General features: G+C 41.1%; 33 non-coding genes and 5 pseudogenes across 33 annotated transcripts; 31 read left to right on the plus strand and 7 right to left on the minus strand.

The window, feature by feature from the left end:
- The first annotated feature begins 11 nt into the window (after window positions 1-11).
- On the plus strand, window positions 12-130 carry LOC130615823 (5S ribosomal RNA). The gene has a single exon (XR_008976909.1). It is a non-coding gene; the product is annotated as a 5S ribosomal RNA (ribosomal RNA).
- A 450-nt stretch (window positions 131-580) lies between these two features.
- Window positions 581-699, plus strand: LOC130617706 (5S ribosomal RNA). Its single transcript, XR_008978782.1, has one exon. It is a non-coding gene; the product is annotated as a 5S ribosomal RNA (ribosomal RNA).
- Window positions 700-1,149: 450 nt separating this feature from the next.
- Window positions 1,150-1,268, plus strand: LOC130615687 (5S ribosomal RNA). Its single transcript, XR_008976775.1, has one exon. It is a non-coding gene; the product is annotated as a 5S ribosomal RNA (ribosomal RNA).
- Window positions 1,269-1,718: 450 nt separating this feature from the next.
- LOC130616744 (5S ribosomal RNA) lies at window positions 1,719-1,837 on the plus strand. Its single transcript, XR_008977824.1, has one exon. It is a non-coding gene; the product is annotated as a 5S ribosomal RNA (ribosomal RNA).
- A 450-nt stretch (window positions 1,838-2,287) lies between these two features.
- On the plus strand, window positions 2,288-2,406 carry LOC130616980 (5S ribosomal RNA). Its single transcript, XR_008978059.1, has one exon. It is a non-coding gene; the product is annotated as a 5S ribosomal RNA (ribosomal RNA).
- A 450-nt stretch (window positions 2,407-2,856) lies between these two features.
- Window positions 2,857-2,975, plus strand: LOC130617554 (5S ribosomal RNA). The gene has a single exon (XR_008978632.1). It is a non-coding gene; the product is annotated as a 5S ribosomal RNA (ribosomal RNA).
- Window positions 2,976-3,425: 450 nt separating this feature from the next.
- Window positions 3,426-3,544, plus strand: LOC130617421 (5S ribosomal RNA). Its single transcript, XR_008978499.1, has one exon. It is a non-coding gene; the product is annotated as a 5S ribosomal RNA (ribosomal RNA).
- A 450-nt stretch (window positions 3,545-3,994) lies between these two features.
- LOC130617692 (5S ribosomal RNA) lies at window positions 3,995-4,113 on the plus strand. The gene has a single exon (XR_008978768.1). It is a non-coding gene; the product is annotated as a 5S ribosomal RNA (ribosomal RNA).
- Window positions 4,114-4,562: 449 nt separating this feature from the next.
- On the plus strand, window positions 4,563-4,681 carry LOC130615275 (5S ribosomal RNA). The gene has a single exon (XR_008976365.1). It is a non-coding gene; the product is annotated as a 5S ribosomal RNA (ribosomal RNA).
- Window positions 4,682-5,131: 450 nt separating this feature from the next.
- LOC130617949 (5S ribosomal RNA) lies at window positions 5,132-5,250 on the plus strand. The gene has a single exon (XR_008979024.1). It is a non-coding gene; the product is annotated as a 5S ribosomal RNA (ribosomal RNA).
- Window positions 5,251-5,700: 450 nt separating this feature from the next.
- On the plus strand, window positions 5,701-5,819 carry LOC130615276 (5S ribosomal RNA). The gene has a single exon (XR_008976366.1). It is a non-coding gene; the product is annotated as a 5S ribosomal RNA (ribosomal RNA).
- Window positions 5,820-6,269: 450 nt separating this feature from the next.
- On the plus strand, window positions 6,270-6,388 carry LOC130618541 (5S ribosomal RNA; annotated as a pseudogene).
- Window positions 6,389-6,839: 451 nt separating this feature from the next.
- On the plus strand, window positions 6,840-6,958 carry LOC130617530 (5S ribosomal RNA). Its single transcript, XR_008978608.1, has one exon. It is a non-coding gene; the product is annotated as a 5S ribosomal RNA (ribosomal RNA).
- Window positions 6,959-7,459: 501 nt separating this feature from the next.
- LOC130616412 (5S ribosomal RNA) lies at window positions 7,460-7,578 on the minus strand. The gene has a single exon (XR_008977494.1). It is a non-coding gene; the product is annotated as a 5S ribosomal RNA (ribosomal RNA).
- A 449-nt stretch (window positions 7,579-8,027) lies between these two features.
- Window positions 8,028-8,146, minus strand: LOC130619070 (5S ribosomal RNA). Its single transcript, XR_008979813.1, has one exon. It is a non-coding gene; the product is annotated as a 5S ribosomal RNA (ribosomal RNA).
- Window positions 8,147-8,595: 449 nt separating this feature from the next.
- Window positions 8,596-8,714, minus strand: LOC130618216 (5S ribosomal RNA). Its single transcript, XR_008979291.1, has one exon. It is a non-coding gene; the product is annotated as a 5S ribosomal RNA (ribosomal RNA).
- Window positions 8,715-9,264: 550 nt separating this feature from the next.
- Window positions 9,265-9,383, plus strand: LOC130618400 (5S ribosomal RNA; annotated as a pseudogene).
- Window positions 9,384-9,833: 450 nt separating this feature from the next.
- Window positions 9,834-9,952, plus strand: LOC130617186 (5S ribosomal RNA). The gene has a single exon (XR_008978263.1). It is a non-coding gene; the product is annotated as a 5S ribosomal RNA (ribosomal RNA).
- A 501-nt stretch (window positions 9,953-10,453) lies between these two features.
- LOC130616413 (5S ribosomal RNA) lies at window positions 10,454-10,572 on the minus strand. The gene has a single exon (XR_008977495.1). It is a non-coding gene; the product is annotated as a 5S ribosomal RNA (ribosomal RNA).
- A 549-nt stretch (window positions 10,573-11,121) lies between these two features.
- On the plus strand, window positions 11,122-11,240 carry LOC130618401 (5S ribosomal RNA; annotated as a pseudogene).
- A 450-nt stretch (window positions 11,241-11,690) lies between these two features.
- On the plus strand, window positions 11,691-11,809 carry LOC130615277 (5S ribosomal RNA). The gene has a single exon (XR_008976367.1). It is a non-coding gene; the product is annotated as a 5S ribosomal RNA (ribosomal RNA).
- A 450-nt stretch (window positions 11,810-12,259) lies between these two features.
- LOC130618383 (5S ribosomal RNA) lies at window positions 12,260-12,378 on the plus strand (annotated as a pseudogene).
- Window positions 12,379-12,829: 451 nt separating this feature from the next.
- On the plus strand, window positions 12,830-12,948 carry LOC130617531 (5S ribosomal RNA). Its single transcript, XR_008978609.1, has one exon. It is a non-coding gene; the product is annotated as a 5S ribosomal RNA (ribosomal RNA).
- Window positions 12,949-13,449: 501 nt separating this feature from the next.
- On the minus strand, window positions 13,450-13,568 carry LOC130616414 (5S ribosomal RNA). The gene has a single exon (XR_008977497.1). It is a non-coding gene; the product is annotated as a 5S ribosomal RNA (ribosomal RNA).
- Window positions 13,569-14,017: 449 nt separating this feature from the next.
- On the minus strand, window positions 14,018-14,136 carry LOC130615278 (5S ribosomal RNA). The gene has a single exon (XR_008976368.1). It is a non-coding gene; the product is annotated as a 5S ribosomal RNA (ribosomal RNA).
- A 449-nt stretch (window positions 14,137-14,585) lies between these two features.
- On the minus strand, window positions 14,586-14,704 carry LOC130618217 (5S ribosomal RNA). Its single transcript, XR_008979292.1, has one exon. It is a non-coding gene; the product is annotated as a 5S ribosomal RNA (ribosomal RNA).
- Window positions 14,705-15,254: 550 nt separating this feature from the next.
- LOC130617627 (5S ribosomal RNA) lies at window positions 15,255-15,373 on the plus strand. The gene has a single exon (XR_008978704.1). It is a non-coding gene; the product is annotated as a 5S ribosomal RNA (ribosomal RNA).
- Window positions 15,374-15,823: 450 nt separating this feature from the next.
- Window positions 15,824-15,942, plus strand: LOC130616794 (5S ribosomal RNA). Its single transcript, XR_008977874.1, has one exon. It is a non-coding gene; the product is annotated as a 5S ribosomal RNA (ribosomal RNA).
- A 450-nt stretch (window positions 15,943-16,392) lies between these two features.
- On the plus strand, window positions 16,393-16,511 carry LOC130615125 (5S ribosomal RNA). The gene has a single exon (XR_008976215.1). It is a non-coding gene; the product is annotated as a 5S ribosomal RNA (ribosomal RNA).
- Window positions 16,512-16,961: 450 nt separating this feature from the next.
- LOC130616220 (5S ribosomal RNA) lies at window positions 16,962-17,080 on the plus strand. The gene has a single exon (XR_008977304.1). It is a non-coding gene; the product is annotated as a 5S ribosomal RNA (ribosomal RNA).
- A 449-nt stretch (window positions 17,081-17,529) lies between these two features.
- Window positions 17,530-17,648, plus strand: LOC130616818 (5S ribosomal RNA). Its single transcript, XR_008977898.1, has one exon. It is a non-coding gene; the product is annotated as a 5S ribosomal RNA (ribosomal RNA).
- A 450-nt stretch (window positions 17,649-18,098) lies between these two features.
- Window positions 18,099-18,217, plus strand: LOC130617291 (5S ribosomal RNA). The gene has a single exon (XR_008978369.1). It is a non-coding gene; the product is annotated as a 5S ribosomal RNA (ribosomal RNA).
- A 449-nt stretch (window positions 18,218-18,666) lies between these two features.
- Window positions 18,667-18,785, plus strand: LOC130616256 (5S ribosomal RNA). Its single transcript, XR_008977338.1, has one exon. It is a non-coding gene; the product is annotated as a 5S ribosomal RNA (ribosomal RNA).
- A 450-nt stretch (window positions 18,786-19,235) lies between these two features.
- LOC130617292 (5S ribosomal RNA) lies at window positions 19,236-19,354 on the plus strand. The gene has a single exon (XR_008978370.1). It is a non-coding gene; the product is annotated as a 5S ribosomal RNA (ribosomal RNA).
- A 449-nt stretch (window positions 19,355-19,803) lies between these two features.
- On the plus strand, window positions 19,804-19,922 carry LOC130617295 (5S ribosomal RNA). The gene has a single exon (XR_008978372.1). It is a non-coding gene; the product is annotated as a 5S ribosomal RNA (ribosomal RNA).
- A 449-nt stretch (window positions 19,923-20,371) lies between these two features.
- On the plus strand, window positions 20,372-20,490 carry LOC130615279 (5S ribosomal RNA). Its single transcript, XR_008976369.1, has one exon. It is a non-coding gene; the product is annotated as a 5S ribosomal RNA (ribosomal RNA).
- Window positions 20,491-20,938: 448 nt separating this feature from the next.
- Window positions 20,939-21,057, plus strand: LOC130616953 (5S ribosomal RNA). The gene has a single exon (XR_008978031.1). It is a non-coding gene; the product is annotated as a 5S ribosomal RNA (ribosomal RNA).
- A 450-nt stretch (window positions 21,058-21,507) lies between these two features.
- On the plus strand, window positions 21,508-21,626 carry LOC130618384 (5S ribosomal RNA; annotated as a pseudogene).
- The last annotated feature ends 413 nt before the right edge of the window (window positions 21,627-22,039 follow it).

Raw genomic sequence — 22,039 nt, forward strand, 5'->3', positions numbered from 1 at the left:
CCCGTTTGTTTGTCTACGACCATACCACGATGAACACACCTGTTCTCGTCCGATCACGGAAGTTAAGCATCGTCGGGCCGGGATAGTACTTGGATGGGGGACCGCCTGGGAACTCCCGGTGTCGTAGGTTATTGACTTTTTCACGTTACATTATTTATCATCACGACTGTGACGTATCTTCTTTACGCAATAACCGCTGAGTAAATCAAGAAAGAGACATGATTAGAAGTTGCTTTCCCTTCAAAACGGCTACGATCTGGCAGCAATAAATGCGCCACGTCGCAAATAAATGGATTACGGGCGTCAGACAAAGAAAATAGCGATGTAGTTAATTTGCTAATTAACTTTGTCATATGAAAATTAAGTCTGAAAGTACCCTAGATTGCCTTCGTTGGAACTTTTTACCGGAAATCTTAAAGCGCATTATTGTCGTAAAGAATCGATAGCGCTTAAAAAGAGCTTTCAAATGCACATAAACACGAACTATTTCCGATCACCCAGTCAAGAATTATGATCTTTAAAGTTCGAACCATTTTCGATGTAATGTGCTAATAAATCGTAGATATCTGCCCGTAAGTTTGTCTACGACCATACCACGATGAACACACCTGTTCTCGTCCGATCACGGAAGTTAAGCATCGTCGGGCCGTGATAATACTTGGATGGGGGACCGCCTGGGAACTCCCGGTGTCGTAGGCTATTGACTTTTTCACGTTACATTATTTATCATTACGACTGTGACGTATCTTTTTTACGCAATAGCCGCTGAGTAAATCAAGAAAGAGACATGATTAGAAGTTGCTTTCCCTTCAAAACGGCTACGATTTGGCAGCAATAAATGCGCCACGTCGCAAATGAATGGATTACGAGCGTCAGACAAAGAAAAAGACGATGTAGTTAATTTGCTAATTAACTTTGTCATATGAAAATTAAGTCTGAAAGTACCCTAGATTGCCTTCGTTGGAACTTTTTACCGGAAATCTTAAAGCGCGTGGTTGTCGTAATTAATGGATAGCGCTTGAAATGAGCTTTCAAATGCACATAAACACGACCTATTTCGGATTATCCAGTCAAGAAATATGACCTTTAAAGTTTAAACCACTTTCGATGTAATGTGCTAATAAATCGTAGATATCTGCCCGTTTGTTTGTCTACGACCATACCACGATGAACACACCTGTTCTCGTCCGATCACGGAAGTTAAGCATCGTCGGGCCGGGATAGTACTTGGATGGGGGACCACCTGGGAACTCCCGGTGTCGTAGGTTATTGACTTTTTCACGTTACATTATTTATCATCACGACTGTGACGTATCTTCTTTACGCAATAGCCGCTGAGTAAATCAAGAAAGAGACATGATTAGAAGTTGCTTTCCCTTCAAAACGGCTACGATCTGGCAGCAATAAATGCGCCACGTCGCAAATAAATGGATTACGAGCGTCAGACAAAGAAAATAGCGATGTAGTTAATTTGCTAATTAACTTTGTCATATGAAAATTAAGTCTGAAAGTACCCTAGATTGCCTTCGTTGGAACTTTTTACCGGAAATCTTAAAGCGCATTATTGTCGTAAAGAATCGATAGCGCTTAAAAAGAGCTTTCAAATGCACATAAACACGAACTATTTCCGATCACCCAGTCAAGAATTATGATCTTTAAAGTTCGAACCATTTTCGATATAATGTGCTAATAAATCGTAGATATCTGCCCGTATGTTTGTCTACGACCATACCACGATGAACACACCTGTTCTCGTCCGATCACGGAAGTTAAGCATCGTCGGGCCGTGATAGTACTTGGATGGGGGACCGCCTGGGAACTCCCGGTGTCGTAGGCTATTGACTTTTTCACGTTACATTATTTATCATTACGACTGTGACGTATCTTTTTTACGCAATAGCCGCTGAGTAAATCAAGAAAGAGACATGATTAGAAGTTGCTTTCCCTTCAAAACGGCTACGATCTGGCAGCAATAAATACGCCACGTCGCAAATGAATGGATTACGAGCGTCAGACAAAGAAAAAGACGATGTAGTTAATTTGCTAATTAACTTTGTCATATGAAAATTAAGTCTGAAAGTACCCTAGATTGCCTTCGTTGGAACTTTTTACCGGAAATCTTAAAGCGCGTGGTTGTCGTAATTAATGGATAGCGCTTGAAATGAGCTTTCAAATGCACATAAACACGACCTATTTCGGATTATCCAGTCAAGAAATATGACCTTTAAAGTTTAAACCACTTTCGATGTAATGTGCTAATAAATCGTAGATATCTGCCCGTTTGTTTGTCTACGACCATACCACGATGAACACACCTGTTCTCGTCCGATCACGGAAGTTAAGCATCGTCGGGCCGGGATAGTACTTGGATGGGGGACCGCCTGGGAACTCCCAGTGTCGTAGGTTATTGACTTTTTCACGTTACATTATTTATCATCACGACTGTGACGTATCTTCTTTACGCAATAGCCGCTGAGTAAATCAAGAAAGAGACATGATTAGAAGTTGCTTTCCCTTCAAAACGGCTACGATCTGGCAGCAATAAATGCGCCACGTCGCAAATAAATGGATTACGAGCGTCAGACAAAGAAAATAGCGATGTAGTTAATTTGCTAATTAACTTTGTCATATGAAAATTAAGTCTGAAAGTACCCTAGATTGCCTTCGTTGGAACTTTTTACCGGAAATCTTAAAGCGCATTATTGTCGTAAAGAATCGATAGCGCTTAAAAAGAGCTTTCAAATGCACATAAACACGAACTATTTCCGATCACCCAGTCAAGAATTATGATCTTTAAAGATCGAACCATTTTCGATGTAATGTGCTAATAAATCGTAGATATCTACCCGTATGTTTGTCTACGACCATACCACAATGAACACACCTGTTCTCGTCCGATCACGGAAGTTAAGCATCGTCGGGCCGTGATAGTACTTGGATGGGGGACCGCCTGGGAACTCCCGGTGTCGTAGGCTATTGACTTTTTCACGTTACATTATTTATCATTACGACTGTGACGTATCTTTTTTACGCAATAGCCGCTGAGTATATCAAGAAAGAGACATGATTAGAAGTTGCTTTCCCTTCAAAACGGCTACCATCGTGCTGCAATAAATGCGCCACGTCGCAAATGAATGGATTACGAGCGTCAGACAAAGAAAATAGCGATGTAGTTAATTTGCTAACTAACTTTGTCATATGAAAATTAAGTCTGAAAGTACCCTAGATTGCCTTCGTTGGAACTTTTTACCAGAAATCTTAAAGCGCATTATTGTCGTAAAGAATCGATAGCGCTTAAAAAGAGCTTTCAAATGCACATAAACACGAACTATTTCCGATCACCCAGTCAAGAATTATGATCTTTAAAGAACGAACCATTTTCGATGTAATGTGCTAATAAATCGTAGATATCTACCCGTATGTTTGTCTACGACCATACCACGATGAACACACCTGTTTTCGTCCGATCACGGAAGTTAAGCATCGTCGGGCCGTGATAGTACTTGGATGGGGGACCGCCTGGGAACTCCCGGTGTCGTAGGCTATTGACTTTTTCACGTTACATTATTAATCATTACGACTGTGACGTATCTTTTTTACGCAATAGCTGCTGAGTATATCAAGAAAGAGACATGATTAGAAGTTGCTTTCCCTTCAAAACGGCTACCATCGTGCTGCAATAAATGCGCCACGTCGCAAATGAATGGATTACGAGCGTCAGACAAAGAAAATAGCGATGTACTTACTTTGCTAACTAACTTTGTCATATGAAAATTAAGTCTGAAAGTACCCTAGATTGCCTTCGTTGGAACTTTTTACCAGAAATCTTAAAGCGCATTATTGTCGTAAAGAATCGATAGCGCTTAAAAAGAGCTTTCAAATGCACATAAACACGCACTATTTCCGATCACCCAGTCAATAATTATGATCTTTAAAGTTCGAACCATTTTCGATGTAATGTGCTAATAAATCGTAGATATCTGCCCGTATGTTTGTCTACGACCATACCACGATGAACACACCTGTCCTCGTCCGATCACGGAAGTTAAGCATCGTCGGGCCGTGATAGTACTTGGATGGGGGACCGCCTGGGAACTCCCGGTGTCGTAGGCTATTGACTTTTTCACGTTACATTATTTATCATTACGACTGTGACGTTCTTTTTTACGCAATAGCCGCTGAGTAAATCAAGAAAGAGACATGATTAGAAGTTGCTTTACCTTCAAAACGGCTACCATCGTGCTGCAATAAATGCGCCACGTCGCAAATGAATGGATTACGAGCGTCAGACAAAGAAAATAGCAATGTACTTACTTTACTAACTAACTTTGTCATATGAAAATTAAGTCTGAAAGTACCCTAGATTGCCTTCGTTGGAACTTTTTACCGGAAATCTTAAAGCGCATTATTGTCGTAAAGAATCGATAGCGCTTAAAAGGAGCTTTCAAATGCACATAAACACGAACTATTTCCGATCACCCAGTCAAGAATTATGATCTTTAAAGTTCGAACCATTTTCGTGGTAATGTGCTAATAAATCGTAGATATCTACCCGTATGTTTGTCTACGACCATACCACGATGAACACACCTGTTCTCGTCCGATCACGGAAGTTAAGCATCGTCGGGCCGGGATAGTACTTGGATGGGGGACCGCCTGGGAACTCCCGGTGTCGTAGGCTATTGCCTTTTTCACGTTACATTATTTATCATTACGACTGTGACGTATCTTTTTTACGCAATAGCCGCTGAGTAAATCAAGTAAGGAACGTTATTAGAAGTTTCTTTCCCTTCAAAACGGCTACGATCTGGCTGCAATAAATGCGCCACGTCGCAAATCAATGGATTACGAGCATCAGACAAAGAAAATGGCGATGTAGTTAATTTGCTAAATAACTTTGTCATATGAAAATTAAGTCTGAAAGTACCCTAGATTGCCTTCGTTGGAACTTTTTACCGGAAATCTTAAAGCGCATTATTGTCGTAAAGAATCGATAGCGCTTAAAAAGAGCTTTCAAATGCACATAAACACGAACTATTTCCGATCACCCAGTCAAGAATTATGATCTTTAAAGTTCGAACCATTTTCGATGTAATGTGCTAATAAATCGTAGATATCTACCCGTATGCTTGTCTACGACCATACCACGATGAACACACCTGTTCTCGTCCGATCACGGAAGTTAAGCATCGTCGGGCCGTGATAGTACTTGGATGGGGGAGCGCCTGGGAACTCCCGGTGTCGTAGGCTAGTGACTTTTTCACGTTACATTATTTATCGTTACGACTGTGACGTATCTAATTTTACGCAATAGCCGCTGATTAAGTCAAGAAAGAGACATGATTAGAAGTTGCTTTCCCTTCAAAACGGCTACGATCTGGCAGCAATAAATGCGCCACGTCGCAAATGAATGAATTACGAGCATCAGACAAAGAAAATGGCGATGTAGTTAATTTGCTAAATAACTTTGTCATATGAAAATTAAGTCTGAAAGTACCCTAGATTGCCTTCGTTGGAACTTTTTACCGGAAATCTTAAAGCGCATGGTTGTCGTAATTAACGGGTAGCGCTTGAAATGAGCTTCAAATGCACATAAACACGACCTATTTCGGATGATCCAGTCAAGAAATAAGACCTTTAAAGTTTAAACCATTTTCGATGTAATGTGCTAATAAATCGTAGATATCTGCCCGTTTGTTTGTCTACGACCATACCACGATGAACACACCTGTTCTCGTCCGATCACGGAAGTTAAGCATCGTCGGGCCGGGATAGTACTTGGATGGGGGACCGCCTGGGAACTCCCGGTGTCGTAGGCTATTGACTTTTTCACGTTACATTATTTATCATTACGACTGTGACGTATCTTTTTTACGCAATAGCCGCTGAGTATATCAAGAAAGAGACATGATTAGAAGTTGCTTTCCCTTCAAAACGGCTACCATCGTGCTGCAATAAATGCGCCACGTCGCAAATGAATGGATTACGAGCGTCAGACAAAGAAAATAGCGATGTACTTACTTTGCTAACTAACTTTGTCATATGAAAATTAAGTCTGAAAGTACCCTAGATTGCCTTCGTTAGAACTTTTTACCGGAAATCTTAAAGCGCATTATTGTCGTAAAGAATCAATAGCGCTTAAAAAGAGCTTTCAAATGCACATAAACACGAACTATTTCCGATCACCCAGTCAAGAATTATGATCTTTAAAGTTCGAACCATTTTCGATGTAATGTGCTAATAAATCGTAGATATCTACCCGTATGCTTGTGTACGACCATACCACGATGAACACACCTGTTCTCGTGCGATCACGGAAGTTAAGCATCGTCGGGCCGTGATAGTACTTGGATGGGGGAGCGCCTGGGAACTCCCGGTGTCGTAGGCTAGTGACTTTTTCACGTTACATTATTTATCGTTACGACTGTGACGTATCTAATTTTACGCAATAGCCGCTGAGTAAATCAAGAAAGAGACATGATTAGAAGTTGCTTTCCCTTCAAAACGGCTACGATCTGGCAGCAATAAATGCGCCACGTCGCAAATGAATGGATTACGAGCGTCGGACAAAGAAAATGACGATGTAGTTAATTTGCTAATTAACTTTGTCATATGAAAATTAAGTCTGACAGTACCCTAGATTGCCTTCGTTGGAACTTTTTACCGGAAATCTTAAAGCGCATTATTGTCGTAAAGAATCGATAGCGCTTAAAAAGAGCTTTCAAATGCACATAAACACGCACTATTTCCGATCACCCAGTCAAGAATTATGATCTTTAAAGTTCGAACCATTTTCGATGTAATGTGCTAATAAATCGTAGATATCTGCCCGTATGTTTGTCTACGACCATACCACGATGAACACACCTGTTCTCGTCCGATCACGGAAGTTAAGCATCGTCGGGTCGTGATAGTACTTGGATGGGGGACCGCCTGGGAACTCCCGGTGTCGTAGGCTATTGACTTTTTCACGTTACATTATTTATCATTACGACTGTGACGTATCTTTTTTACGCAATAGCCGCTGAGTAAATCAAGTAAGGGACTTGATTAGAAGTTTCTTTCCCTTCAAAACGGCTACGATCTGGCTGCAATAAATGCGCCACGTCGCAAATGAATGAATTACGAGCATCAGACAAAGAAAATGGCGATGTAGTTAATTTGCTAAATAACTTTGTCATATGAAAATTAAGTCTGAAAGTACCCTAGATTGCCTTCGTTGGAACTTTTTACCGGAAATCTTAAAGTAAGTACAAAGTAAGTACATCGCCATTTTCTTTGTCTGACGCTCGTAATCCATTCATTTTCGACGTGGCGCATTTATTGCAGCAAGATTGTAGCCGTTTTGAAGGGAAAAAAACTTCTAATCATGTCCCTTACTTGATTTACTCAGCGGCTATTGCGTAAAAAAGAAACGTCACAGTCGTAATGATAAATAATGAAACGTGAAAAAGTCAATAGCCTACGACACCGGGAGTTCCCAGGCGGTCCCCCATCCAAGTACTCTCCCGGCCCGACGAAGCTTAACTTCCGTGATCAGACGGGAACAGGTGTGTTCATCGTGGTATGGTCGTAGACAAGCATACGGGCAGATATCTACGATTTATTAGCACATTACATCGAAAATGGTTCAAACTTTAAAGGTCATATTTCTTGACTGGGTGATAGGAAATAGGTCGTGTTTATGTGCATTTGAAAGCTCTTTTTAAGCGCTATCGATTCTTTACGACAATAATGCGCTTTAAGATTTCCGGTAAAAAGTTCCAACAAAGGCAATCTAGGGTACTTGCAGACTTAATTTTCATATGACAAAGTTAATTAGCAAATTAACTACATCGCCATTTTCTTTGTCTGACGCTCGTAATCCATTCATTTGCGACGTGGCGCATTTATTGCAGCCAGATCGTAGCCGTTTTGAAGGAAAGAAACTTCTAATCACGTCCCTTACTTGATTTACTCAGCGGCTATAGCGTAAAAAAGATACGTCACAGTCGTAATGATAAATAATGTAACGTGAAAAAGTCAATAGCCTACGACACCGGGAGTTCCCAGGTGGTCCCCCATCCAAGTACTATCCCGGCCCGACGATGCTTAACTTCCGTGATCGGACGAGAACAGGTGTGTTCATCGTGGTATGGTCGTAGACAAACACACGGGCAGATATCTACGATTTATTAGCACATTACATCGAAAATGGTTTAAACTTTAAAGGTCATATTTCTTGACTGGGTGATCGGAAATAGGTCGTGTTTATGTGCATTTGAAAGCTCTTTTTAAGCGCTATCCATTATTTACGACAACCATGCGCTTTAAGATTTCCGGTAAAAAGTTCCGACGAAGGCAATATAGGGTACTTTCAGATTTAATTTTCATATGACAAAGTTAATTAGCAAATTAACTACATCGCCATTTTCTTTGTCTGACGCTCGTAATCCATTCATTTGCGACGTGGCGCATTTATTGCAGCCAGATCGTAGCCGTTTTGAGGGAAAGAAACTTCTAATCACGTCCCTTACTTGATTTACTCAGCGGCTATAGCGTAAAAAAGATACGTCACAGTCGTAATGATAAATAATGTAACGTGAAAAAGTCAATAGCCTACGACACCGGGAGTTCACAGGCGGTCCCCCATCCAAGTACTATCCCGGCCCGACGATGCTTAACTTCCGTGATCGGACGACAACAGGTGTGTTCATCGTGGTATGGTCGTGGACAAGCATACGGGCAGATATCTACGATTTATTAGCACATTACATCGAAAATGGTTCAAATTTTAAAGGTCATATTTCTTGACTGGGTGATCGGAAATAGGTCGTGTTTATGTGCATTTGAAAGCTCTTTTTAAGCGCTATCGATTCTGTACGACAATAATGCGCTTTAAGATTTCCGGTAAAAAGTTCCAACGAAGGCAATCTAGGGTACTTGCAGACTTAATTTTCATATGACAAAGTTATTTAGCAAAGCAACTACATCGCCATTTTCTTTGTCTGATGCTCGTAATCCATTCATTTGCGACGTGGCGCATTTATTGCAGCAAGATTGTAGCCGTTTTGAAGGGAAAGCAACTTCTAATCATGTCCCTTACTTGATTTACTCAGCGGCTATTGCGTAAAAAAGATACGTCACAGTCATAATGATAAATAATGTAACGTGAAAAAGTCAATAGCCTACGACACCGGGAGTTCCCAGGCAGTGCCCCATCCAAGTACTATCCCGGCCCGACGATGCATAACTTCCGTGATCGGAAGAGATGCCCGTATGCTTGTCTACGACCATACCAAGATGAACACACCTGTTCTCGTCCGATCACGGAAGTTAAGCATCGTCGGGCCGTGATAGTACTTGGATGGGGGAGCGCCTGGGAACTCCCGGTGTCGTAGGCTAGTGACTTTTTCACGTTACATTATTTATCGTTACGACTGTGACGTATCTAATTTTACGCAATAGCCGCTGATTAAGTCAAGAAAGAGACATGATTAGAAGTTGCTTTCCCTTCAAAACGGCTACGATCTGGCAGCAATAAATGCGCCACGTCGCAAATGAATGAATTACGAGCATCAGACAAAGAAAATGGCGATGTAGTTAATTTGCTAAATAACTTTGTCATATGAAAATTAAGTCTGAAAGTACCCTAGATTGCCTTCGTTGGAACTTTTTACCGGAAATCTTAAAGCGCATGGTTGTCGTAATTAACGGGTAGCGCTTGAAATGAGCTTCAAATGCACATAAACACGACCTATTTCGGATGATCCAGTCAAGAAATAAGACCTTTAAAGTTTAAACCATTTTCGATGTAATGTGCTAATAAATCGTAGATATCTGCCCGTTTGTTTGTCTACGACCATACCACGATGAACACACCTGTTCTCGTCCGATCAGGGAAGTTAAGCATCGTCGGGCCGGGATAGTACTTGGATGGGGGACCGCCTGGGAACTCCCGGTGTCGTAGGCTATTGACTTTTTCACGTTACATTATTTATCATTACGACTGTGACGTATCTTTTTTACGCAATAGCCGCTGAGTATATCAAGAAAGAGACATGATTAGAAGTTGCTTTCCCTTCAAAACGGCTACCATCGTGCTGCAATAAATGCGCCACGTCGCAAATGAATGGATTACGAGCGTCAGACAAAGAAAATAGCGATGTACTTACTTTGCTAACTAAATTTGTCATATGAAAATTAAGTCTGAAAGTACCCTAGATTGCCTTCGTTGGAACTTTTTACCGGAAATCTTAAAGTAAGTACAAAGTAAGTACATCGCCATTTTCTTTGTCTGACGCTCGTAATCCATTCATTTTCGACGTGGCGCATTTATTGCAGCAAGATTGTAGCCGTTTTGAAGGGAAAAAAACTTCTAATCATGTCCCTTACTTGATTTACTCAGCGGCTATTGCGTAAAAAAGAAACGTCACAGTCGTAATGATAAATAATGAAACGTGAAAAAGTCAATAGCCTACGACACCGGGAGTTCCCAGGCGGTCCCCCATCCAAGTACTCTCCCGGCCCGACGAAGCTTAACTTCCGTGATCAGACGGGAACAGGTGTGTTCATCGTGGTATGGTCGTAGACAAGCATACGGGCAGATATCTACGATTTATTAGCACATTACATCGAAAATGGTTCAAACTTTAAAGGTCATATTTCTTGACTGGGTGATAGGAAATAGGTCGTGTTTATGTGCATTTGAAAGCTCTTTTTAAGCGCTATCGATTCTTTACGACAATAATGCGCTTTAAGATTTCCGGTAAAAAGTTCCAAAAAAGGCAATCTAGGGTACTTGCAGACTTAATTTTCATATGACAAAGTTAATTAGCAAATTAACTACATCGCCATTTTCTTTGTCTGACGCTCGTAATCCATTCATTTGCGACGTGGCGCATTTATTGCAGCCAGATCGTAGCCGTTTTGAAGGAAAGAAACTTCTAATCACGTCCCTTACTTGATTTACTCAGCGGCTATAGCGTAAAAAAGATACGTCACAGTCATAATGATAAATAATGTAACGTGAAAAAGTCAATAGCCTACGACACCGGGAGTTCCCAGGCAGTGCCCCATCCAAGTACTATCCCGGCCCGACGATGCATAACTTCCGTGATCGGAAGAGATGCCCGTATGCTTGTCTACGACCATACCAAGATGAACACACCTGTTCTCGTCCGATCACGGAAGTTAAGCATCGTCGGGCCGTGATAGTACTTGGATGGGGGAGCGCCTGGGAACTCCCGGTGTCGTAGGCTAGTGACTTTTTCACGTTACATTATTTATCGTTACGACTGTGACGTATCTAATTTTACACAATAGCCGCTGATTAAGTCAAGAAAGAGACATGATTAGAAGTTGCTTTCCCTTCAAAACGGCTACGATCTGGCAGCAATAAATGCGCCACGTCGCAAATGAATGAATTACGAGCATCAGACAAAGAAAATGGCGATGTAGTTAATTTGCTAAATAACTTTGTCATATGAAAATTAAGTCTGAAAGTACCCTAGATTGCCTTCGTTGGAACTTTTTACCGGAAATCTTAAAGCGCATGGTTGTTGTAATTAACGGGTAGCGCTTGAAATGAGCTTCAAATGCACATAAACACGACCTATTTCGGATGATCCAGTCAAGAAATAAGACCTTTAAAGTTTAAACCATTTTCGATGTAATGTGCTAATAAATCGTAGATATCTGCCCGTTTGTTTGTCTACGACCATACCACGATGAACACACCTGTTCTCGTCCGATCACGGAAGTTAAGCATCGTCGGGCCGGGATAGTACTTGGATGGGGGACCGCCTGGGAACTCCCGGTGTCGTAGGCTATTGACTTTTTCACGTTACATTATTTATCATTACGACTGTGACGTATCTTTTTTACGCAATAGCCGCTGAGTATATCAAGAAAGAGACATGATTAGAAGTTGCTTTCCCTTCAAAACGGCTACCATCGTGCTGCAATAAATGCGCCACGTCGCAAATGAATGGATTACGAGCGTCAGACAAAGAAAATAGCGATGTACTTACTTTGCTAACTAACTTTGTCATATGAAAATTAAGTCTGAAAGTACCCTAGATTGCCTTCGTTGGAACTTTTTACCGGAAATCTTAAAGCGCATTATTGTCGTAAAGAATCAATAGCGCTTAAAAAGAGCTTTCAAATGCACATAAACACGAACTATTTCCGATCACCCAGTCAAGAATTATGATCTTTAAAGTTCGAACCATTTTCGATGTAATGTGCTAATAAATCGCAGATATCTACCCGTATGCTTGTGTACGACCATACCACGATGAACACACCTGTTCTCGTCCGATCACGGAAGTTAAGCATCGTCGGGCCGTGATAGTACTTGGATGGGGGAGCGCCTGGGAACTCCCGGTGTCGTAGGCTAGTGACTTTTTCACGTTACATTATTTATCGTTACGACTGTGACGTATCTAATTTTACGCAATAGCCGCTGAGTAAATCAAGAAAGAGACATGATTAGAAGTTGCTTTCCCTTCAAAACGGCTACGATCTGGCAGCAATAAATGCGCCACGTCGCAAATGAATGGATTACGAGCGTCGGACAAAGAAAATGACGATGTAGTTAATTTGCTAATTAACTTTGTCATATGAAAATTAAGTCTGACAGTACCCTAGATTGCCTTCGTTGGAACTTTTTACCGGAAATCTTAAAGCGCATTATTGTCGTAAAGAATCGATAGCGCTTAAAAAGAGCTTTCAAATGCACATAAACACGCACTATTTCCGATCACCCAGTCAAGAATTATGATCTTTAAAGTTCGAACCATTTTCGATGTAATGTGCTAATAAATCGTAGATATCTGCCCGTATGTTTGTCTACGACCATACCACGATGAACACACCTGTTCTCGTCCGATCACGGAAGTTAAGCATCGTCGGGTCGTGATAGTACTTGGATGGGGGACCGCCTGGGAACTCCCGGTGTCGTAGGCTATTGACTTTTTCACGTTACATTATTTATCATTACGACTGTGACGTATCTTTTTTACGCAATAGCCGCTGAGTAAATCAAGTAAGGGACTTGATTAGAAGTTTCTTTCCCTTCAAAACGGCTACGATCTGGCTGCAATAAATGCGCCACGTCGCAAATGAATGAATTACGAGCATCAGACAAAGAAAATGGCGATGTAGTTAATTTGCTAAATAACTTTGTCATATGAAAATTAAGTCTGAAAGTACCCTAGATTGCCTTCGTTGGAACTTTTTACCGGAAATCTTAAAGTAAGTACAAAGTAAGTACATCGCCATTTTCTTTGTCTGACGCTCGTAATCCATTCATTTTCGACGTGGCGCATTTATTGCAGCAAGATTGTAGCCGTTTTGAAGGGAAAAAAACTTCTAATCATGTCCCTTACTTGATTTACTCAGCGGCTATTGCGTAAAAAAGAAACGTCACAGTCGTAATGATAAATAATGAAACGTGAAAAAGTCAATAGCCTACGACACCGGGAGTTCCCAGGCGGTCCCCCATCCAAGTACTCTCCCGGCCCGACGAAGCTTAACTTCCGTGATCAGACGGGAACAGGTGTGTTCATCGTGGTATGGTCGTAGACAAGCATACGGGCAGATATCTACGATTTATTAGCACATTACATCGAAAATGGTTCAAACTTTAAAGGTCATATTTCTTGACTGGGTGATAGGAAATAGGTCGTGTTTATGTGCATTTGAAAGCTCTTTTTAAGCGCTATCGATTCTTTACGACAATAATGCGCTTTAAGATTTCCGGTAAAAAGTTCCAACAAAGGCAATCTAGGGTACTTGCAGACTTAATTTTCATATGACAAAGTTAATTAGCAAATTAACTACATCGCCATTTTCTTTGTCTGACGCTCGTAATCCATTCATTTGCGACGTGGCGCATTTATTGCAGCCAGATCGTAGCCGTTTTGAAGGAAAGAAACTTCTAATCACGTCCCTTACTTGATTTACTCAGCGGCTATAGCGTAAAAAAGATACGTCACAGTCGTAATGATAAATAATGTAACGTGAAAAAGTCAATAGCCTACGACACCGGGAGTTCCCAGGCGGTCCCCCATCCAAGTACTATCCCGGCCCGACGATGCTTAACTTCCGTGATCGGACGAGAACAGGTGTGTTCATCGTGGTATGGTCGTAGACAAACACACGGGCAGATATCTACGATTTATTAGCACATTACATCGAAAATGGTTTAAACTTTAAAGGTCATATTTCTTGACTGGGTGATCGGAAATAGGTCGTGTTTATGTGCATTTGAAAGCTCTTTTTAAGCGCTATCCATTATTTACGACAACCATGCGCTTTAAGATTTCCGGTAAAAAGTTCCGACGAAGGCAATATAGGGTACTTTCAGATTTAATTTTCATATGACAAAGTTAATTAGCAAATTAACTACATCGCCATTTTCTTTGTCTGACGCTCGTAATCCATTCATTTGCGACGTGGCGCATTTATTGCAGCCAGATCGTAGCCGTTTTGAGGGAAAGAAACTTCTAATCACGTCCCTTACTTGATTTACTCAGCGGCTATAGCGTAAAAAAGATACGTCACAGTCGTAATGATAAATAATGTAACGTGAAAAAGTCAATAGCCTACGACACCGGGAGTTCACAGGCGGTCCCCCATCCAAGTACTATCCCGGCCCGACGATGCTTAACTTCCGTGATCGGACGACAACAGGTGTGTTCATCGTGGTATGGTCGTGGACAAGCATACGGGCAGATATCTACGATTTATTAGCACATTACATCGAAAATGGTTCAAATTTTAAAGGTCATATTTCTTGACTGGGTGATCGGAAATAGGTCGTGTTTATGTGCATTTGAAAGCTCTTTTTAAGCGCTATCGATTCTGTACGACAATAATGCGCTTTAAGATTTCCGGTAAAAAGTTCCAACGAAGGCAATCTAGGGTACTTGCAGACTTAATTTTCATATGACAAAGTTATTTAGCAAAGCAACTACATCGCCATTTTCTTTGTCTGATGCTCGTAATCCATTCATTTGCGACGTGGCGCATTTATTGCAGCAAGATTGTAGCCGTTTTGAAGGGAAAGCAACTTCTAATCATGTCCCTTACTTGATTTACTCAGCGGCTATTGCGTAAAAAAGATACGTCACAGTCATAATGATAAATAATGTAACGTGAAAAAGTCAATAGCCTACGACACCGGGAGTTCCCAGGCAGTGCCCCATCCAAGTACTATCCCGGCCCGACGATGCATAACTTCCGTGATCGGAAGAGATGCCCGTATGCTTGTCTACGACCATACCAAGATGAACACACCTGTTCTCGTCCGATCACGGAAGTTAAGCATCGTCGGGCCGGGATAGTACTTGGATGGGGGACCGCCTGGGAACTCCCGGTTTCGTAGGCTATTGACTTTTTCACGTTAAATTATTTATCATTACGACTGTGACGTATCTTTTTTACGCAATAGCCGCTGAGTAAATCAAGTAAGAGACGTGATTAGAAGTTTCTTTCCCTTCAAAACGGCTATAATCTGGCTGCAATAAATGCGCCACGTCGCAAATGAATAGATTACGAGCGTCAGACAAAGAAAATATCGATGTAGTTAATTTGCTAATTAACTTTGTCATATGAAAATTAAGTCTGAAAGTACCCTAGATTGCCTTCGTTGGAACTTTTTACCGGAAATCTTAAAGCGCATGGTTGTCGTAATTAATGGATAGCGCTTGAAAAGAGCTTTCAAATGCACATAAACACGACCTATTTCGGATGATCCAGTCAAGAAATATGACCTTTAAAGTTTAAACCATTTTCGATGTAATGTGCTAATAAATCGTAGATATCTGCCCGTTTGTTTGTCTACGACCATACCACGATGAACACACCTGTTCTCGTCCGATCACGGAAGTTAAGCATCGTCGGGCCGGGATAGTACTTGAATAGGGGACCGCCTGGGAACTCCCGGTGTCGTAGGCTATTGACTTTTTCACGTTACATTATTTATCATTATGACTGTGACGTATCTTTTTTACGCAATAGCCGCTGAGTAAATCAAGTAAGGGACGTGATTATAAGTTTCTTTCCCTTCAAAACGGCTACAATCTGGCTGCAATAAATGCGCCACGTCGCAAATGAATGGATTACGAGCGTCAGACAAAGAAAATAGCGATGTAATTAATTTGCTAATTAACTTTGTCATATGAAAATTAAGTCTGAAAGTACCCTAGATTGCCTTCGTTGGAACTTTTTACCGGAAATCTTAAAGCGCATGGTTGTCGTAATTAATGGATAGCGCTTGAAATGAGCTTTCAAATGCACATAAACACGACCTATTTCGGATAATCCAGTCGAGAAATATGACCTTTAAAGTTTAAACCATTTTTGATGTAATGTGCTAATAAATCGTAGGTATCTGCCCGTTTGTTTGTCTACGACCATACCACGATGAACACACCTGTTCTCGTCCGATCACGGAAGTTAAGCATCGTCGGGCCGGGATAGTACTTGGATGGGTGACCGCCTGGGAACTCCCGGTGTCGTAGGCTATTGACTTTTTCACGTTACATTATTTATCATTACGACTGTGACGTATCTTTTTTACGCAATAGCCGCTGAGTAAATCAAGTAAGGGACTTGATTAGAAGTTTCTTTCCCTTCAAAACGGCTACAATCTGGCTGCAATAAATGCGCCACGTCGCAAATGAATGGATTACGAGCGTCAGACAAAGAAAATAGCGATGTAATTAATTTGCTAATTAACTTTGTCATATGAAAATTAAGTCTGAAAGTACCCTAGATTGCCTTCGTTGGAACTTTTTACCGGAAATCTTAAAGCGCATGGTTGTCGTAATAAATGGATAGCGCTTGAAATGAGCTTTCAAATGCACATAAACACGACCTATTTCGGATAATCCAGTCAAGAAATATGACCTTTAAAGTTTAAACCATTTTTGATGTAATGTGCTAATAAATCGTAGGTATCTGCCCGTTTGTTTGTCTCCGACCATACCACGATGAACACACCTGTTCTCGTCCGATCACGGAAGTTAAGCATCGTCGGGCCGGGATAGTACTTGGATGGGTGACCGCCTGGGAACTCCCGGTGTCGTAGGCTATTGACTTTTTCACGTTACATTATTTATCATTACGACTGTGACGTATCTTTTTTACGCAATAGCCGCTGAGTAAATCAAGTAAGGGACTTGATTAGAAGTTTCTTTCCCTTCAAAACGGCTACAATCTGGCTGCAATAAATGCGCCACGTCGCAAATGAATGAATTACGAGCATCAGACAAAGAAAATGGCGATGTAGTTAATTTGCTAAATAACTTTGTCATATGAAAATTAAGTCTGAAAGTACCCTAGATTGTCTTCGTTGGAACTTTTTACCGGAAATCTTAAAGCGCATGGTTGTCGTAATTAATGGGTAGCGCTTGAAATGAGCTTCAAATGCGCATAAACACGACCTATTTCGGATGATCCAGTCAATATATATGACATTTAAAGTTTAAACCATTTTCGATGTAATGTGCTAATAAATCGTAGATATCTGCCCGTTTGTTTGTCTACGACCATACCACGATGAACACTCCTGTTCTCGTCCGATCACGGAAGTTAAGCATCGTCGGGCCGGGATAGTACTTGGAGGGGGGACCGCCTGGGAACTCCCGGTGTCGTAGGCTATTGACTTTTTCACGTTACATTATTTATCATTACGACTGTGACGTATCTTTTTTACGCAATAGCCGCTGAGTATATCAAGAAAGAGACATGACTAGAAGTTGCTTTCCCTTCAAAACGGCTATCATCGTGCTGCAATAAATGCGCCACGTCGCAAATGAATGGATTAGGAGCGTCAGACAAAGAAAATAGCGATGTACTTACTTTGCTAACTAACTTTGTCATATGAAAATTAAGTCTGAAAGTACCCTAGATTGCCTTCGTTGGAACTTTTTACCGGAAATCTTAAAGCGCATTATTGTCGTAAAGAATCGATAGCGCTTAAAAATTGCTTTAAAATGCACATAAACACGAACTATTTCCGATCACCGAGTCAAGAATTATGATCTTTAAAGTTCGAACCATTTTCGATGTAATGTGCTAATAAATCGTAGATATCTACCCGTATGCTTGTGTACGACCATACCACGATAAACACACCTGTTCTCGTCCGATCACGGAAGTTAAGCATCGTCGGGCCGGGATAGTACTTGGATGGGGGACCGCCTGGGAACTCCCGGTGTCGTAGGCTATTGACTTTTTCACGTTACATTATTTATCATTACGACTGTGACGTTCTTTTTTACGCAATAGCCGCTGAGTAAATCAAGAAAGAGACATGATTAGAAGTTGCTTTACCTTCAAAACGGCTACCATCGTGCTGCAATAAATGCGCCACGTCGCAAATGAATGGATTACGAGCGTCAGACAAAGAAAATAGCGATGTACTTACTTTACTAACTAACTTTGTCATATGAAAAATAAGACTGAAAGTACCCTAGATTGCCTTCGTTGGAACTTTTTACCGGAAATCTTAAAGCGCATTATTGTCGTAAAGAATCAATAGCGCTTAAAAAGAGCTTTCAAATGCACATAAACACGACCTATTTCGGATGATCCAGTCAATAAATATGACATTTAAAATTTAAACCATTTTCGATGTAATGTGCTAATAAATTGTAGATATCTGCCCGTTTGTTTGTCTACGACCATACCACGATGAACACACCTGTTCTCGTCCGATCACGGAAGTTAAGCATCGTCGGGCCGGGATAGTACTTGGAGGGGGGACCGCCTGGGAACTCCCGGTGTCGTAGGCTATTGACTTTTTCACGTTACATTATTTATCATTACGACTGTGACGTTTCTTTTTTACGCAATAGCCGCTGAGTATATCAAGAAAGAGATATGATTAGAAGTTGCTTTCCCTTCAAAACGGCTATCATCGTGCTGCAATAAATGCGCCACGTCGCAAATGAATGGATTACGAGCGTCAGACAAAGAAAATAGCGATGTACTTACTTTGCTAACTAACTTTGTCATATGAAAATTAAGTCTGAAAGTACCCTAGATTGCCTTCGTTGGAACTTTTTACCGGAAATCTTAAAGCGCAATATTGTCGTAAAGAATCGATAGCGCTTAAAAAGTGCTTTAAAATGCACATAAACACGAACTATTTCCGATCACCGAGTCAAGAATTATGATCTTTAAAGTTCGAACCATTTTCGATGTAATGTGCTAATAAATCGTAGATATCTACCCGTATGCTTGTGTACGACCATACCACGATAAACACACCTGTTCTCGTCCGATCACGGAAGTTAAGCATCGTCGGGCCGGGATAGTACTTGGATGGGGGACCGCCTGGGAACTCCCGGTGTCGTAGGCTGTTGACTTTTTCACGTTACATTATTTATCATTACGACTGTGACGTTCTTTTTTACGCAATAGCCGCTGAGTAAATCAAGAAAGAGACATGATTAGAAGTTGCTTTACCTTCAAAACGGCTACCATCGTGCTGCAATAAATGCGCCACGTCGCAAATGAATGGATTACGAGCGTCAGACAAAGAAAATAGCGATGTACTTACTTTACTAACTAACTTTGTCATATGAAAATTAAGTCTGAAAGTACCCTAGATTGCCTTCGTTGGAACTTTTTACCGGAAATCTTAAAGCGCATTATTGTCGTAAAGAATCGATAGCGCTTAAAAAGAGCTTTCAAATGCACATAAACACGAACTATTTCCGATCACCCAGTCAAGAATTATGATCTTTAAAGTTCGAACCATTTTCGATGTAATGTGCTAATAAATCGTAGATATCTACCCGTATGCTTGTGTACGACCATACCACGATAAACACACCTGTTCTCGTCCGATCACGGAAGTTAAGCATCGTCGGGCCGGGATAGTACTTGGATGGGGGACCGCCTGGGAACTCCCGGTGTCGTAGGCTGTTGACTTTTTCACGTTACATTATTTATCATTACGACTGTGACGTTCTTTTTTACGCAATAGCCGCTGAGTAAATCAAGAAAGAGACATGATTAGAAGTTGCTTTACCTTCAAAACGGCTACCATCGTGCTGCAATAAATGCGCCACGTCGCAAATGAATGGATTACGAGCGTCAGACAAAGAAAATAGCGATGTACTTACTTTACTAACTAACTTTGTCATATGAAAATTAAGTCTGAAAGTACCCTAGATTGCCTTCGTTGGAACTTTTTACCGGAAATCTTAAAGCGCATTATTGTCGTAAAGAATCGATAGCGCTTAAAAAGAGCTTTCAAATGCACATAAACACGAACTATTTCCGATCACCCAGTCAAGAATTATGATCTTTAAAGTTCGAACCATTTTCGATGTAATGTGCTAATAAATCGTAGATATCTACCCGTATGTTTGTCTACGACCATACCACGATGAACACACCTGTTCTCGTCCGATCACGGAAGTTAAGCATCGTCGGGCCGGGATAGTACTTGGATGGGGGACCGCCTGGGAACTCCCGGTGTCGTAGGCTATTGACTTTTCACGTTACATTATTTATCATTACGACAGTGACGTATATTTTTTACGCAATAGCCGCTGAGTAAATCAAGTAAGGGACTTGATTAGAAGTTTCTTTCCCTTCAAAACGGCTACGATCTGGCTGCAATAAATGCGCCACGTCGCAAATGAATGAATTACGAGCATCAGACAAAGAAAATGGCGATGTAGTTAATTTGCTAAATAACTTTGTCATATGAAAATTAAGTCTGAAAGTACCCTAGATTGCCTTCGTTGGAACTTTCTACCGGAAATCTTAAAGCGCATGGTTGTCGTAATTAATGGGTAGCGCTTGAAATGAGCTTCAAATGCACATAAACACGACCTATTTCGGATGATCCAGTCAATAAATATGACCTTTAAAGTTTAAACCATTTTCGATGTAATGTGCTAATAAATCGTAGATATCTGCCCGTTTGTTTGTCTACGACCATACCACGATGAACACACCTGTTCTCGTCCGATCACGGAAGTTAAGCATCGTCGGGCCGGGATACTACTTGGATGGGGTACCGCCTGGGAACTCCCGGTGTCGTAGGCTATTGACTTTTTCACGTGACATTATTTATCATTACGACTGTGACGTATCTTTTTTACGCAATAGCCGCTGAGTATATCAAGAAAGAGACATGATTAGAAGTTGCTTTCCCTTCAAAACGGCTACCATCGTGCTGCAATAAATGCGCCACGTCGCAAATGAATGGATTACGAGCGTCAGACAAAGAAAATAGCGATGTACTTACTTTGCTAACTAACTTTGTCATATGAAAATTAAGTCTGAAAGTACCCTAGATTGCCTTCGTTGGAACTTTTTACCGGAAATCTTAAAGCGCATTATTGTCGTAAAGAATCGATAGCGCTTAAAAAGAGCTTTCAAATGCACATAAACACGAACTATTTCCGATCACCCAGTCAAGAATTATGATCTTTAAAGTTCGAACCATTTTCGATGTAATGTGCTAATAAATCGTAGATATCTACCCGTATGCTTGTGTACGACCATACCACGATGAACACACCTGTTCTCGTCCGATCACGGAAGTTAAGCATCGTCGGGCCGTGATAGTACTTGGATGGGGGAGCGCCTGGGAACTCCCGGTGTCGTAGGCTAGTGACTTTTTCACGTTACATTATTTATCGTTACGACTGTGACGTATCTTTTTTACGCAATAGCCGCTGAGTAAATCAAGAAAGAGACATGATTAGAAGTTGCTTTCCCTTCAAAACGGCTACGATCTGGCAGCAATAAATGCGCCACGTCGCAAATGAATGGATTACGAGCGTCGGACAAAGAAAATGACGATGTAGTTAATTTGCTAATTAACTTTGTCATATGAAAATTAAGTCTGACAGTACCCTAGATTGCCTTCGTTGGAACTTTTTACCGGAAATCTTAAAGTAAGTACAAAGTAAGTACATCGCCATTTTCTTTGTCTGACGCTCGTAATCCATTCATTTGCGACGTGGCGCATTTATTGCAGCAAGATTGTAGCCGTTTTAAAGGGAAAGAAACTTCTAATCAT

Source organism: Hydractinia symbiolongicarpus, chromosome 11 (genome assembly GCF_029227915.1).
Source record: "Hydractinia symbiolongicarpus strain clone_291-10 chromosome 11, HSymV2.1, whole genome shotgun sequence".
In the NCBI taxonomy this organism is placed as follows: Eukaryota; Metazoa; Cnidaria; class Hydrozoa; order Anthoathecata; family Hydractiniidae; genus Hydractinia; species Hydractinia symbiolongicarpus.